This window comes from Haliotis cracherodii, unplaced genomic scaffold (genome assembly GCF_022045235.1).
Source record: "Haliotis cracherodii isolate W230 unplaced genomic scaffold, xgHalCrac1.p SCAF_38, whole genome shotgun sequence".
NCBI lineage: Eukaryota > Metazoa > Mollusca > Gastropoda > Lepetellida > Haliotidae > Haliotis > Haliotis cracherodii.
The window spans coordinates 1,653,296-1,668,393 of NW_027266295.1; positions in this window are offsets into that span (position 1 = coordinate 1,653,296).

Genomic DNA, 15,098 nt, shown 5'->3' on the forward strand with positions numbered 1-15,098 from the left:
CTTAACAACCCTCAGTGAATAAATATACGTTGATAAACTAGGAGGGACTCATATTTCCGTTACCAATAAATAATGAGAAAATATAATCAAAACATAAATTCAAAACTTCGTTTTGTAAAAGGTAATGTTACATTTTGTGTAGTTCATGTAGGTCTAGCGCTCAGAAGATCTGGTTGAAAATAAAAAAAATATAACGTGGGGCTCTGCAGCTCACCTTGTATAAATCAGCTAGTTGACAAAAGCTGCTGTCTGCAGTGATTTTACAATATTTATTTCAACCCATTTTTTACTATTCCAGCTATATGACGGCGGTCTGTAAATAATCGAGTCTAGGCCAGACAATCCAGTGATTGATATCATGAGCATCGATCCACGCAGCTGGTTGGTTGGTTTGTTGTTTCACGCCGCACTCAGCAATATTCCAGTTATATGACGGCGGTCTGTCAATAATCGACTCTGGACCAGACAATCCACGCTATAGGGATACGATGACATGCATCAACCAAGTCAGCGAGCCTGATCACCTGATGCCGATAGTCGCCTTTTAGGACAAGCATAATCGCCTTTTCAAGCTCTCAGAAGATCCGGTTGTAAAATAAAAATGTGGGGCACTGCAGCTCACCTTGCATAAATCAGCTGGTTGACAAAAGTTGCTGTCTGCAGTGATTTTAGAATATTTATTACACACATTTCTTAGTAATAAATATGAAACAGGTAACACAATATTAGCAATGTTTCCTTTAACATCTGTGCAATGTGTGTGACTGACCCCTTTTGATTTCTGGCTGTTGTCCCCAATTATTGGTTGTTGGTTTGTTGTTAGGATTGATGACATGCATCAACCAAGTCAGCGAGCCTGACCACCCGATCCCGTTAGTCGTCTCTTACGACGAGCATAGTCACCTTTTACGGCAAGCATAGGTTGCTGAAGACCTATTCTACCCCGCAATCTTCACGGGTCTAATCAGGTCAGAGATAGCCACCAATCGACGTATTATACGCTAATACGTGTGTGAAGAAATTCACGGCGCAGGCCATGCAAAAACCAATTTCCGAATGTGCGCTAGAGCACCAATTGAAAGTGGCCAAATCCCCACTTGCGACAGAAATGTCAATTAAGTAAAAAACTAGAATTTTACCACACATGGCACACAAAGACAATCCCCGTCAACTTACTTGCACACATATCAGGGTCACTGACAATGTATACTTCTGTTTACACAGTTTAATGCACATACACCGCTCAGTCGTACATCTGCAACGCCATGTTACTCTGCACCGGAAGCAGTACTAAATTGAGATGGTGACTGGGAAATGAATGCATGAGTCCAAACGAACACATACTATGGAGGCCCAGTGGCTGGTCATAATTGTAGAAATCCGAATAACAAAATGAAATGGAAAATCAAACCGTAAAACAAATAAAATTTGAGGAAAAATTGGCATGGCAACAGTGTATTCGAATAACACATTTTGTCTACCATTGGCACATAAATAGAACGAGCAATCGTTCGTAAAGGTTTATTTAAAGCAATGTCATGATAGTAATTGTGTCTGACATCAAATTCCTGCACATGAAAGGGTATGGAGGAACATTATCTTGGTAATTATTGTCATTGCTCATTGTTATATATTGTATTTGGAACTGTCATAACCTGAACTCTTCATATTATCTGTGATAAAGATTCTGTGAAACGTTGACTTCGATATTTTTCATTTGTGATCTCCAGTACTGTCTTAGTAGATATATATATATATATATATATACTAGTATTACGCCATATTGAAGGTAGGAACGTGGGTGTACACAACATGACAATTTCGTCGGAGAAAAAATCTTTAATGTTTACAAACTGAAATGGCACAAAATCAGGCAACCTTTGATAAATTTCTTGAGAAAAAATGGGTGGCTATCAACCACAAACAATCATTTGTGCACTGAATGAGCAAACTATGTTGAAGTTAACCATCTGGCAAATCCATCCACTGACACCTTTCCCACAACTGTCGATGTTGCACGTTACATTGAATCCGGTGTCTACACCAGTGACGATTGGCGAACAATTGCTGTCGCACTTGGTAACACTTAACAGCAACAATTGTACCATGACAGCCATATTGTGTCATCCCAGTACAGGGAACCAGATAACCTCAGCAAGTATGATGCCAAGGAGTGGTTGACACATCACAACTCTGTTGTCGCCCTGTTACAATCACTGACGAATGTAAGTGATAATAGTTCTGCAACAAAATATGCATATTAGGCACGTGCCTATGAACACTTATGTGGTGCAAGGAATAATAATGTCATTTGCCCGTTATCGTTTGCCATGGACCTGTTACTTTATTATGTGACAGGCAGTAAAGTGGCCTGCAATCTGTCGTCCAAGACAAGTCCAGCTTTCTCTTACTAAAGCATACCCAAGTTGATCAATGAAAAAGCTGCCATGCCTGTAAAGTGTCCCACAGCAGGAAATAGTTTTTTTACAAAAAGCAGGTGCTGGCGAGAAATTGGCGAGTGAGATACGACTCTAAAGCCATGGTGAGTGTTGTAACGACATTGCTCCACATTTCCATCCCCCATCTCAGTCCATGCAACTGGTTTACGTATGACGTCATATCTCTGCAGAATACACTACCCTCTTTTATATCTTCATCTATGGATGTCTTTCGTCGTTATCGTACAGAAGTACTAGCTGTAATGTTGGACAAAGTCCGTGCAGAACAAGGTACAGATGGCGTGAGTGATACTTTGGATTGTGCCGTGCTGCCTGATCTACCCACAGCTATGGATGACACCCAATACACGGTGAGTCGGGATGACGATACATCAAAGATCAGAATCGTGAGATCACATAGGACACCAAACAAGTATGGCATTGTTGAGGCTGGTGAACTGTTCCATCCAGATCTTATTGTGGGTGAACCCGTTACTATCAATCCATGTTCATATATGTCAATGGAGGTTGTGCTACGCAGGATTTAGGAAGATGTTGGTGTGGAATTATTTAGATCATGGTGTGTGATTGGATGTGATGGCCTACCCTATAAACTTGCTTCACGTGTGGTAAACAATCATTACAGATGTTCCATCTGCAATGCCACAATTACAGAAGCATCTGGATGATGACCATAACCTACCGTGTCACAATCCACAGGAACACCGGACGTTCGGAAATATCTTATTGCTCCCAGGACCCGGACACATGGAAATCAACATGGCAAAGGCAAGTTTTAAATTATTGTGGGATGTAATCCTTAAAGATCTTGCCATCATGCTGGGTTTCAGGACAAGTCGAGCCCAAGACTCGCCACGAACCATCATAAGGCTTGGCAGATGCTGGAGATATTTATGTTGGGGACAGGAGCTGAACTTATCGTTCCTTTCATCAGAGACTGTACGCTACATGGCATACAGGCAAGTGTGGCTCTTTTACATTCATGGTTATCATGTGCAAAGAACAGAAACTACCTTTTCATGGTCGATGTTACCTTTACCTATACCATGGCACTGTTTCTATTCTGCTGTTGCATGAGAAGAGGAAACGAGAAATTGATCACGGAATCTTATGCACGTTTCTCAGATCTATTCTATGGCCTACACATGACACAGTACCAAGAACTCACCGTTTGGGACCATCATGTGAGGAACACTTGTCCACCAGTGGTGAAGGACTTCATAGAATCTGATATTTCTTCGTCGGCTTCAGGGAAGGATTTCAGGGGTGAATGGGGAGATTTTGTTTTAGAGGCAAAAAACAGAAGGATGTGGATGCCTCCGGGACTTCCTACGGAACAACACTGACAGAGAATATGCCGCAACATAGACACCTTAGACCAGGTAGTAAACTTTCTTTTACACTCAATCGAGAATGTGCAACTTTTGAAAAACCTATATTCATACTGAAAAAACCCAGTAAAACGAATAATCCAAGGGAGAGGAGAAAGCCTAAAAGTTTCAAAATATGAAATATTTGGCAGCATTACAACTGACTGTAAAATTAATTAATTGAAACGTTTGTAATGTGTCATGCCAAAGTACGGCACTTGTGAAGAGCAATCTCCTCATGGTGACCCGGGGCAGAATGTGTCGACAAAGTGTCAAAGGCGACCAAATTTGGCAGACCGTTTGCCATCTGTTGCGCCCCTGTGTCGGTAGAGGACGGTATTCTGGTGGTTGAGGATTTTGACTTATACTTTAGGACTTGAACCAATTATTTATCTATTTAAGCTTGGGTTTTGCTTGTGAAATCTTTCAGATGCCTAGAGTCGTATGCCCAGAAGGCGGTGGCTCATGGGCCAATCCGGTGGATTAATTTATTTTTAGTTAATTCTTCTGCTTGAGTATACCACCTCAGTATCCTTTGTTCTGCCAGTTGATGGGTGGGGAGCTGGATGAACCATATGCACAATCAACATGGCACAACCCCCCCAAAAAAACGTTCGCTGGATGATTACTTAGATGAGGAAAATACTATTCTGAAGAATTCTTCAAACAACAGTTGGTCTTGATTTTTAATGGTTACTGCTTCTGATGGTACACCCTTGCAGCTTAACCCATTCGCGATTTCTAAGGCTCTTTATGGCATCACTGGCGATGTAAAGATGTAAAAAATATTCGATTTGGATTTCTGCTGGTAGAATGCAAAACCTCAAAACAATCTTCGATCTTGCAAGCTTCTAAACAGTTGGTTTCCACTCCTGTTCTGATTTCTCCTCCCAAAACTCTAAATTCAAGCAAAGGCGTCGTCAGAGACAGAGATCGTTGTCTCTGTGATATGACAGAAAATGAAATAGCCGTCGAATTACAAGATCAGGGAGTCACAAACGTCAAACGTTTCACTTACAAAAGAGATGACACAATTTTTAATTTAAATATCTATCTCATGACTTTTTCAAAAGCAACTCCGCATAGAAACATTAAAGCAGGATATTTCAACATTGAAGCGGGCAAGTATATTCCCAACCCAATTCGATGTTACAAGAGCCAGCAGTTTGGTCATGGTTCTCAATCATACAAAAATCGCAAGATCTGCCATCAATGTGGAGAACATGACCACGGAACTGATGATAAATGTACCAAAACACCTAACTGTGCGAATTGTTCTGGACATCATGTGGCTTCCTCAAAGACCTGCCCACAGTTCAAACTTCAACTCCAGATTGTACAATTAAAACATGAAAAGAACATAACCTTCCCTGAAGCAAAGGGTTTAATCAAGACTAATACCTCTCCAACCACATCTGTTTCCTACTCGGCAGCTGTCACAGGCACATCTTCAAAATCAACCATGTCTGTGCAATGCCAGACTGACATATCTTGAGTTTGGGGAGACAAATATTCTTTGTTACAATCCAGTTCCTCTTCACAAACAGACGAAGCACCTGTGTCAACGCCATCAGTAGCAGCGGCAACAAAGCCAACTCCTGTTGTAAAAAGTGCAAACACAAATGTTAATTACTAACAAAAATTAGATCGTGTACCAAAGGGTCAACGTGACCCTATACAAATTGATAACAGCTATCAAACCTTGGAGGACATGGATGCCTCTCCTCACCCTAATGGTCGCAACACAAGTAAGTTGCCTCTAAATGGGAGACGTAGATCTCCTGTTCATCCACTAGTAACTTGAACATTATGAATCCACTGATTCAGTGGAATTGCAGAGGCCTTAGGACCAATGTTAATGAAATACGTTTATCATTACAATATTTTAACCCATCGGCAATCTGTCTCCAGGAGACAAATCTCAAACAGACTGACAACTTTGATTTACGTCAGTATAGTTCCTACAATTCATTTTCTCCTCCAGGTGTTAAAAATACTGGAGGATCTTCTGTTTTGGTGAAGCAGGGAGAGATCCACAGCCCTGTTTCATTTCATATCAATCTACAAGCTGTTGCAGTCCGACTGACTTTGCACATAACCTTTACACTGTGTTCTCTGTACAATTCACCTTCTTCTGTGCTTCAGCGACCTGATCTTCAATCTTTATATGACCAGCTCCCTAAGTCATGGGTGATTTAAACGGACATAACCCATTGTGGGGAAGTGTTGCCGTTTATCCTAAAGGTAAGGTCCTTGAAGGTTTTATTTCCGATAACAACTTGTGCATTTTCAAAGATGGATCAAGTACATTCTTACATCCTGCTACTGGTACCTATTCTGTTTCGGGTTTGTCACTTAGAGATTCCAATCTCTTAAACGAATTTCCGTGGTCGATTCACAATGACAGTAAATAATCCATCTGATGTTCCATCCACATCAAGGTGGAACTTTACCAAAGCCAATTGGCCTTCCTTACTGAAATGTTGAAGCCTGGTGTGTTCAGGAATGTAACTGATCCTATTCAGCTGTTTTCTGATATTTTAAACGAAATTGCCGACATAACCATTCCAAAGTCAACTGCAAATCCACACATTCGAAAACCACGGTTTGATAATGAGTGCAAACACGCTAGGAAGAGAAGGAAAAAGGATGAGAAATATTTCCGACAACATCCAACTATACATAATTTAAATCATGTTAAAATTACAAGTACTAAGGCACGCAGTACCTTCAAGCAAAATAAGCGTATATCTTGGAGGAATTATGTCTCTAAAAGAAATTATCGCACGCCTATATTCAAGGTGTGGAACATGATTGCTAAAATTAAAGGCAAAGGTTCAAAATCGAGTGTCTATCATCTCAAAGATGGTGACCATCTGTTAACAGATAAATTGGACATTGCCAATAAATTGGGCAAAACGCTGGCCACAACACTCTTCATCATCGAACTACGATCCTAAATTTAAAAAATATCAGAAACAACAGAAACAACAAGAGGGTATGCTTTACTTCTCAAAATTGAGAAGATTATAATGAGGTATTTTCGTTCCATGAGCTAAATACTGCACTAGATCAAGCAAACGATACTGCAACAATTCCTGGAGCGTTTGCCTGATTCATGTTTAGGGATGCTTCGTGGTGTATTTGATCAGATCTGGATGTCAGGAAATTTACCTCCGTCGTGGCATAATGCAATAGTTGTTCCCATACCTAAACCTGGTAGGGACCATACTGATGCATCTAATTATAGACCAATATCACTAACCAGCTGTGTGTGCAAAACCATTGAATGAATGGTAAATAATCGACTGGTGTGGTACTTGGAAACTAGCAATCTCAAAAGTAAGTAATTTGCCTCAATTAATATCCCAATTTTAACAGACCGACAATTTCAGGTTCGTGTGGGTTCCACCCTGTCTGACCATTATAATCAGGATCAGGGTGTCCCACAAGGCCGTATTTTTTCTGTAACTCTGTTCAGCATAAATATTGATAGTCTGTCAAAGCTTTTAAATGATTCCATTGATGGTTTACCTTTTGTGTACGATTTTAATATTTCGTGTCGTGGAAAAAATATGCGTACCATCGAGAGACAGTTGAAGCTATATCTCAACAAAATCGAATAATGGTTTCTTGAAAATGTTTTTTAGTTTTCCAAAGTTAAGCAGTTGTATCTATTTTTGCAGGAAATTCAAGCACCACAAAGATCCAGAGCTCTTTTTACATGGCACTGCTATCAAGGTTGTAGAAGAGGCCAAGTTCCTAGGTCTCATTTTCGATCACCATAAAACTTTTTAAGCCACATATTAATTATCTCAAAACTAAATGCCTGAAGGCTTTAGATTTGTTGAAAGTTGTTGCCAATACAAAGTGGGGAGGTGATCAGACAATCCTTCTACACTTGTATAGGTCTCTGATCCACTCTAAACTAGATTATGGCTCATCCTTTATGGTGGAGCCTGTAAGAGCAATTTACAAAACTTAGATTCAATTCACCATCAGGGCCTAAGACTATGTTCTGGCGCATTTCGAACGTCTCCTGTGGAAAGCTTATATGTAGAGACTGATGAACCATCGTTGAAGCAACGTCGTATCAAATTATCGCTTCAATACATTACAAAATTACGTTCTAACCCGTAAAACACTGCATATAACTGTATATTTCAACCCTTTACGAAGAACTTTTTCATAGTAAGCCTAAGCTGGTCCTACCACTAGGCATTCGGATTAAATCCCACGTCACAGCTGCCAATATTGATTTCGGTAATATTTCTCCTTCAGGCTTTTGTCTTCTCCTCTTTGGCAACTTATCAGACCAGAGGTGGACTTTACTCTTACACAATTTAAAAAATCAGACACAAATCAATTGATATATAAGCAAGAATATATACAAGTTAGAACTAAACATGAATCCCCACGTGACATTTTTACAGATGGATCCAAGAACGGTAGCACAGTCTTCAATGCTGCTGTCATCGGATCCAAAACCGTATTATCCAGCTTACCAGGCCATAGCTCAATTTTCACCGCTAAAGCCAAAGCAATATTAACTGCTTTGGAATATACCCTAAAACAGTCCAGTTGTAAATGGTTCATAATCTTTTCAGATTCATTATCGTGTCTACAGGCAATGAAATCTAGCTCTTCACATCATCCATTCATTTTAGATAATTTAGAATTTTATAATGACCTTGCTACTGGCCAATACGACATCGTCTTTTGCTGGTTGCCCAGTCATGTTGGTATCACGGGTAACACTATGGCTGATGCTGCAGCAAAGGCAGCTCTCAACAAATCTGTGACACCACTTCTTCTACCATACAGTGACTATAAACCTGTTACTAGATGCTATATCAAAGCCATAATGCAGAAGAACTGGGACACTCAAGTGGGTATAAATAAATTACATACAATAAAAGCAAATATCGTTTTTACCACTTGGGTTGTCAGTCCAAATTTGAAGTCGTATTAAGACGATGTCCTATTTGCCATTCTCGATTTTTCCCATCACAAGGGATAATTATTTCCAGGTTTCTCTATGAAGGATCCGGGCACTCGTGAAGAGCAACCTCCTCGTGGTGAGTGCTGGGTAACGCTAATAGCTCTTCCCCCGGGGTAGAATGGGTCCTCAGCACCCCATTGCTGGTTGTAAAGGGCGACCAAAATGGGCAACCTGTTAGCCGTGGGTTGCGCCCCTGAGTCGGTGGAGGACGGGATTCTGGTGGTTGAGGGCACTGGCGCCAGGAACGGTGTTCCTTTTGCTCAACACACCACTTTGACACTACCAGACGGGTGGTAGAATTGGCCCGATTCTATCAATCGGCTGGTCACGCCATGCCCTGTGCATGGAAAACATATCTCAGAAATATCATATTAAAAACTGGTTCATTGGAAAATATGACTTAATAAAACGTGAACTCAAAACATATGTTAGCAAACATATTGAATGAAGCGGCATGGGTTGAGTCTAGTGTTTTTAGTGGGTTGTCGATCGATGTGAATTATGGATTCACCCACAGCAGTCTTTACGCTCAGGCAGTTTGTTCACACAGTAATACTTCACTCGAACTTATGACGGGCATTGGTAGCATATAAGCACCGACATTGGAAAGCTAACATGAGGTGGGCAACGCTTAAGAAAACTAAGCAAGCGTTGCTTCTACACCACCCGTCACAGTCAGCATTATTCCAGCTATATGACGTCGGTCTGTACATAATCAAGTGTGGACCAGACAATTGACATCATGAGCATTGATCCACGCCGTTGGGATACGATGACATGCATCAACCAAGTCAGCGAGCCTTACTACCCGATCCTGTTAGTCGCCTCTTACGACGAGTATAGTCTTCTTCTACATCAAGCATGGGTTGCTGAGGATCTTCACAGGTCGCCAAATGCTGTTCTCTTTTGCCACAAACACTTAAAATACATTCTCTTTGTTGATTGCTATTGTTTTTTTCTGCCCGAAATGTATTGCTACACATCCATTGACTTTATTAACCATATATTTGCAAATTGTAACCTATCATTATTAAAAATACGCCTACCGACAATTACTGAAAAAAGTACTATTCTCTGAATATTATTTTCCGTGGTGATGCGGCCGTCAAACCGGTTTTCTCAATCAGAGGGGGTTAATTGTGATTTAGTAGCATCTGATTGACCAAACAGAATCGAGTAATTTCCAAATTCTTGTTAGAATTAAGGGTAAAGAAGAACTTAAAACAGTGTGCCTAAAGAACGTCAATTCAATACCGTGAAGCGCAAAGGGACGTCTGTCGTCGGTAAGGCTATAGATATCAGGTGATATCGTTGTTGTTGTTGCACTCAGCAATATTCCAGCTATATGACGCGGTCTGTAAATAATCGAGTCTGGACCAGACAATCCAGTGATTGATATCATGAGCATCGATCCACGCAATTCGGATCGATGACATGCATCAACCAAGTCAGCGAGTCTGACCACCCGATCCCGTTAGTAGCCTTTTACGACAAGCATAGTCGCCTTTTACGGCAAGCATGGGTTGCTGAAGACCTATTCTACCACGGAGTCTTCACTGGTCCTAAGTTCAAATGAACACCAGTCATCTTAATTTGCCCATAACCGTTCGTCCGATGAGCATAATTAATGCATATTGGGCGCGAATAGATGCAATATTACTGCTGTGGCGTTTGGTGATGTTTCAGCGAGGATGGACAAACAATTTATCCAAACAACTTGTTTTCAATATTCTTCTGTGCAGAACTTCTGTAGTTAAAAGACCGTTAAAGACGTTTAAACATGGTTAAAACAAGGACTGGTCGGCTCGGAGTCAGTATACTGTGTCTGAGTGGGGTATTCGTGTTAAACTGCAGCATGGCATCTCAGTGAGCTAGCACTATAAATCGGCATCGGTCCGGACTAGTACAAGCAGCCACACAACCACATACACGTGCATGCACGTCGCTATATAAGTGCAATAATCTTGGGCGTGACCTTAAACCTCACCTCTATAGTTAAAACACAAGGATGCTAGGGTGTGAGTTCTTTGGCGTTTTAATTTGTAGATACATTTCGTATCATATCGTGTCGCTCAAACTTTTTAAATAGGATATATGAGAGACATGATAAAAGAAACCCTTTGTGAAAGAAGTGACAAACGTGTTATTTGTTTTCCGCTGACCTGGAATGTGCGCCTATTAATGCCAAGGTAGAGGTAAATGAAGTCTCATCTTCACGCATACTTGCGTCGCCGCATTAAACATGATCGGAAGTCATTTGATTTACACATTTATCAAAATGAGTGTTAATAAATATGTGTCCACTGACCGCCAGCAGGGACCCGTGAAGATTCCGGGGTAGAATAGGTCTTCAGCAACCCATGCTTGCTCTAAACTTCATTTGAATAAACCACCCATGTCATAACGAATCCCAATAATGGGACAGTAGAACATTTTGTCCCAATGACTTACGTATCATTGGAATTGTGTGAGCAATTAGTCGATAGGACTCTTCTTTTTATCATGGAAAAGGTTTCACCGGTTATCTTTATATTGAAGGGCTAAATTTCATACAAAGCTGCAGTTGTGAAACAAACGTGAAGACAGACTGCTCTATTGGCCTGGTGTTACTGGTATGTGCACACAGAAAAACCGAGGTTCGGGTCAGATGAAGAGCGTGCCAATTGCATTATTAACTTTATCAGGTAGCATCTTGTTAAAACATTCATCAATATGCGTGTTATTTGAGATTTGTGTGTAGGGTATGGTGTTGACACACCTAAAAACCTAAACAGGACATAACCCAAAATCACAGGTTCCTGCCGTGATATAACTCGTATTAGACGACAGGGCTACCCGTGCCGCTCATGCATTAATACACGCCAATTGTACAAAATTTGTTTTTAGAAAAATAATCAGTTTGTCAATTCACCTTTATCAAACCATCTTAAACAAAAAACAAAACCACGAAACATTTGATCCGTTCATCTTTAGCAAAAACATGTCAATCAAATAACTTAAAAAACACTTTTGCAAACTAATTACCCAGTGATATTTATAGATTCGATTGTGTGTGGAAAAGTATTAGTTCTTAATAACAGTTTGCACGGATCATGATAGTTTCACACACTTTGTATTCTCTATCCTTTGCAGGATGAAGCTCCTCGGTGTTGGGAGTATTTGGCGAATCTGCGTCTTTTGGACAGTTTACGTTCGCAGCAGTGTTGATCAAATGTCCTATAAATGCAGAAAACATGGTGTCAACAACGATGTCAACGACGATGAGCAAACAGAACCATTATACTCCGTTCTTGACAACAACCTGGTGGCATGTGCCGTGACCTGTTACAGAAATAGCAGCTGTTTGTATTTTGTGTACGACAGCCACAACAAGCGATGCGATGGTTACGAAGAAAATCGTAAGTAGATATACACGGTTCTAGATCTGATCTTTCTCATTTTGGGATGTTGGTGGCGAATTGGGAGGGATAGGCGAATGTCAACATTTCTAGAAATGAGCAGTTTAGGCTAGTTAAAACTACAGCTTTAATCGTCATATTATATCTTCGAAACTGAACAATAGCCTCCGAAATATATAAATCTAGTAGAGCGTGGTAGTATAACTATTGTGGCCTACCCTATATGAGTATTGCACCACAATGGCCCTTCAACCATTGCTAAATGAGGTTCGATTCTTGTTGAGGATGTCAACATTTTCACTATTATTTATTTCAAGTCCCAGAATGGCCTCATATTGGTCATTCTACTGTGCATTCTAACTAATAGAGTAAATCCTGATGTAATTAAGTTAGACGTAGCCATCCGATGTACATCTTCCCGAGGCAAGTGAGTTAACTGACTATAAAAGTCTAGTTTCCACCCTTGCCGAACTAGGCTGGTATTATGGAGTTACATTTCGGCTGGACTAACGAGTCTATGCATAGTCCAATCAAAATCGCACAACGAAATCGAAATACGGTTCGAAAACTGTCGTGCAGATTTCGGTCGATTGCAGGATTTGCAAAGCATGTGCACCGCCAACTCGTTGTCAGCAGATATTTTCGAAATCTTTTCATGTTTTTAATCAAGGTGCCCACGAAGCCAGGTGGTTGAAGCAGTTGCTGGTCAAGATGAATTGTTTGTTTGTGTCTGCATCATGGATTGTTGGAGCATCTGCTACTAAAGGCGTACTCTACTGAGCAAAGTCGATGTTCTTTTTAACGATACCAACTTGACTGATTAAAAACTGATGTATACGCTTCGAGCTGCTACCTCGCATGACACACAATGCTTTTTGTGAGGTGGCACGGGTGGCCAAGTCGTCTAAGGCCCAGCGATTCGCTGTGCAGAGTTGCGTCCATTGGGCACGCCAGAAACCTATGATTGTTGGTTCAAATCCCGGTTCGCCCCAATTATGTTTCTAGGTTTGTCAGCATCATACCCGTGCTCGTGGGTTTCACAGAAGTGGTAAACCTCTGAGACCTGCATCACTCCGGACTTTCCTCCCACATTAAACTGACACGCCGTGATATAACTGGAATCCTGGGAGGTGAGGTGAAATGGGGCTTAACGTCACGTCCAAGATTATTGCACTTATATAATACTGGAATACTGTTAAAAGTGGCGTTAAACCCAACTCACTCACTCACTCCTTATATGTGATAGGATGTAATGTTATCTCAAAGTCAGCACATGCAGACCAATGGTGGTGTCAAGTCTGCTCTACTGACCGTTCACACTAAATTCACTTAAAGGTTGTGACGATGGGGAGGACGATGGAACAGCGGGTACGAGCGTGGGCAACCTGCTGTACAAACACACGTGCAAGAAGAGATGCGAAAGTAAGTATCCTGTTTGATGTGATATTTTAGCGGTTGGGAAAATACATATCAAATATGCACATTAACTATACACGCCTGTGTAAAATAAACAACATTTCATCAACAAATGACACATGTCTGAGAAAAAATGCAGACACGCAAACACTTGCTGCGCTCAAGTGGTCCAAGAAGATAGAAACATAATGAAGGGCGTGCATCGTCATATGAGTAAATAAAAAAAAACATTTATAAAAAAATCCTGATCAGTATATAAGTGCTTTGTGTGAAAAGGTTCATTAAAACGTATGAGTATGTTCTATTCATCGGACACTCTGAAATCACTTGGCACACGCTTTAAAGGGATGCTTTGATGCGCGAGAAACATATACTAGTATTTATGCCTAATACAGTAAACTAAGGTTATAACGAACTCAAAGGGACCACAAAGTTTAGTTCGTTATACCCGTAGTTCGTTATGAACATATATACAGCATTTATACAGCAAATATCCGGGATCCCCCCAAAAACAGTTCGTTATATCCGCTGGTTCGTTATAAGCGTGTTCGTTATAAACGTAGTTTACTGTAATTGCGGGGAAAAACGGGAAGAATACGGAAATATTGCAATACTGATCGATAAGACTGACACAGCCGATGGTTGAACTCTATGTCTTTTCTAAAACAGAGCAAAAAACAAAATACAAGATATATATAAGGACTGGACGGGAACGAAGTGCTGGTTCGAAAGCTGACGTGGTGCTGAGCGTCACAGGAAAGTGTGGACGAGTTAGTAAAGAACTGACAAATGGGAAAGACGTGAGACTAAGAAAAGGACACCGAAGTACAGTCAAGGTAACCTAACTTTTTCCAACTGGAATGTAGTTAAGGGACGCAGAAGCACGAACAAGATAAGTTAACGGTTACTAAGTGGAATGTAGCTGATGCACACACACACACGGTAACAGAACTGCTCCCGACTGGAATGTTGCTGAAGTGCTCATATTATAAGATTGGTTAATTGGTTGGTTTGTTGTTTAACGCCGCACTCTTCCGCAGTATTCCAGCTATATGACGGCGGGCTGTAAATAATCGAGTCAATTGGGATCGATAACATGCAGCAACCAAGTCAGGGAGCCTGACCATCCGATCCCGTTAGTCGCCTCTTACGACAAGCATGGGTTGCCGAAGACCTATTCTACCCCTGTCTTCGAGTTGATATTCCAAAGGGGTCGCAAGTTCTCGATACAGAGGAGGCGGTCGGGTAGCCAAGTGGTTAAAGCGTTCGCTCGTCACGGCGAAGACCCGGGTTCGACTCCCGACATGGGTACAATGTGTGAAGCCCATTTCTGGTGTCCTCCGCCGTGATATTGCTGGAATATTACTTACTAAAAGTGGTGTAAAATCAAACTCACTCACTCACTAATTAAGAATGGCAAAATGGGAAAGACATACTAAGAAAAGGACACCGA